At 31.4% G+C, this 2,220-nt stretch overlaps 1 long non-coding RNA gene across 1 annotated transcript; it reads left to right on the top strand.

The window, feature by feature from the left end:
• Positions 1-508: 508 nt before the first annotated feature.
• LOC121220805 (uncharacterized) lies at positions 509-1,641 on the top strand. Its single transcript, XR_005917990.1, has 2 exons — positions 509-816; positions 1,155-1,641. It is a non-coding gene; the product is annotated as an uncharacterized lncRNA (long non-coding RNA).
• The last annotated feature ends 579 nt before the right edge of the window (positions 1,642-2,220 follow it).

The following is a 2,220-nucleotide window of genomic DNA, read 5'->3' as shown; positions in this document are numbered from 1 at the left end:
AATTTATGAATATATTGTAAAATAAAATTATAAAAATGTGTACAAATTAGTCATAAAGAATATTTAAAATAATACATTATGTAATTGGATAAATAATAATACATGATAAAGGAATTAAAAAAATACATAATAAATAAAGTAAAAGTAGATAAAAATACAAACTAATATGATAATAACACCTATAATAATAGTACGAATAGTAATAATAATAATAATAATAATAGTATTATAATTAAAAAATAAAAAATAGTAAAAAACAAGGACAATTTCAAAAATAAAACAAAATATCAGGGTCTACTTTGAAATAAATACGAAGATGATCAAATTGAAAACCATTGCACACCAGAGGGACTAAAACAGAAATTATACGTAAAAATCTGAATAATCAAAATCAATTGTAGAAAACGACACCGTTTAAACTTAGATCCAAATGAAAACAGAATCAAATATGCGGTACAAATTAAAAAATTGAAGAAAATCGAATTGAAACTCCACAAAACACAGAGGGACTCGTCGTGCAAATAGACCAATGAACAGAAGCGCGCGGATCCTGCCCTGGGTCGGGTCACCACGCGGGTCTGAGCCTCTAAACGGCATCGTATCATGGCAACTGCACAGGCTTTGAACGACGTCGTTTCTTTCACTGCTTATAAGCCAAACCCTAGAGCAATCAGTAATTTATTTCATTTAAAATAAAAACTAAAAGATATGCTTGCTGTTTTCGGCGCCGTTCTGTGAAGCAGTCATTTGAAAAGGAACTCCAAATCCTTGCTCAAACTCTGATTGCGACGGAGAGAAACAAGATCCGGCTATGACGTATTTTTCTTACTTCTTAAACTTTATTTTTTTGTTATTTTTCTCGAATCATGAACAAAAACGAAGAACAAAAAACTGACAGAAAAAAAACAAAAACGAATGGCGAAAGGAAAAATTCTAAATCACCTTTTGAATTTTCTCTGAATATTTTTTTTCTTCTATTCAATATGTGTGGAAAAATGATCCTGAATACAGTGCTTTTCTCCTCTTTTTATAGCCGGAGAAAAAAATAAAATCAAATACAAACATAATAAAAATTCTAATTTATTTTTTGCTATTATTTTTCTGCTATTGCGCTTGTTTTCTTTTGTTGTTATTCCCTTTGCTTTCTCTTCTAGTTTGTTACGTCTGTTGCAGGTGCAAGCTGGAATAGAGGCCTGGTTCGCGCGTGGTGGTGGCGTAGCACGCACGGAGGCTACCTGGGGAGAACGGCGCTAGAAGCTGTTGCTGTCTAGGGTTTTCTATTTTTCTTGCTTTTGGGCTTGTAGGTTGCAATTTGGGTATTAGGTTTGAATTGGGTCTGTAATTGGTTATTGGGTTAGGGCATATTGGGTTTATGGTTTATTTTATTGGACTATTATTGGACATTTTATTTGATTTTTATTTTAATTTAGTTTTAATAAGCCCGGGTAAAATTAGTTATTACACTAGTAATTACCGCTTTAGATGGATCACTAATGACGTGTCCATCCTTAACATATGAATGCTCTATTGGCTGGCTAGATTCCTTTTCAACGTGAGTTGGTTCTTGGAGTTCATCAATTTTTAGTTCTTGAACCAACTCACTTACGCCTTGATCTTCATGTAATGCTTGATTTTGCTCAACTTGATATATTTTTACATATCAATAGATCCCTTTCTAAAATGAGAGTTAGATTCATCAAGAATAACATGTATAGATTCTTCTACAACAGTGGTTCTCTTGTTAAAAATTCTATAAGCTTTAGAATTTGTGGAATAACCAAGAAAAATACCTTCATCACTTTTGGCATCAACTTTTCCTAAATTTTCTTTTCTATTATTCAAAACAAAACATTTGTAACCAAAAGGATGAAAATTACTTATGTTAGGCTTTCTTCCTTTAAAAAGTTCATAAGGAGTTTTCTTTAAAATAGGCCCTAACCATAGCTCTATTTATAATATAGCAAGAAGTGTTTATGGCTTCCATAAAAAACCATCTTGGCAAATTATTTTCACATAACATAGTTCTATACATTTCCTCTAAGGTCCTATTTTTCCTCTTAACAACTACATTTTGTTGAGGGGTTTTAGGTGCCAAAAAATTATGACTAATACCATGTTCACTACAAAAATCATCAAAGCCAAAGTTTTCAAATTATTTTCCATAATCACTTCTTACACTTGAAATTGAATATCCCACTTGGTTTTGAATCATTTTACAAA

The sequence above is a fragment of the Gossypium hirsutum genome, chromosome D09, assembly GCF_007990345.1.
Source record: "Gossypium hirsutum isolate 1008001.06 chromosome D09, Gossypium_hirsutum_v2.1, whole genome shotgun sequence".
In the NCBI taxonomy this organism is placed as follows: Eukaryota; Viridiplantae; Streptophyta; class Magnoliopsida; order Malvales; family Malvaceae; genus Gossypium; species Gossypium hirsutum.
The sequence above is the reverse complement of the archived record's forward strand: the minus strand, read 5'-3'. Positions and strand labels throughout refer to the sequence as shown.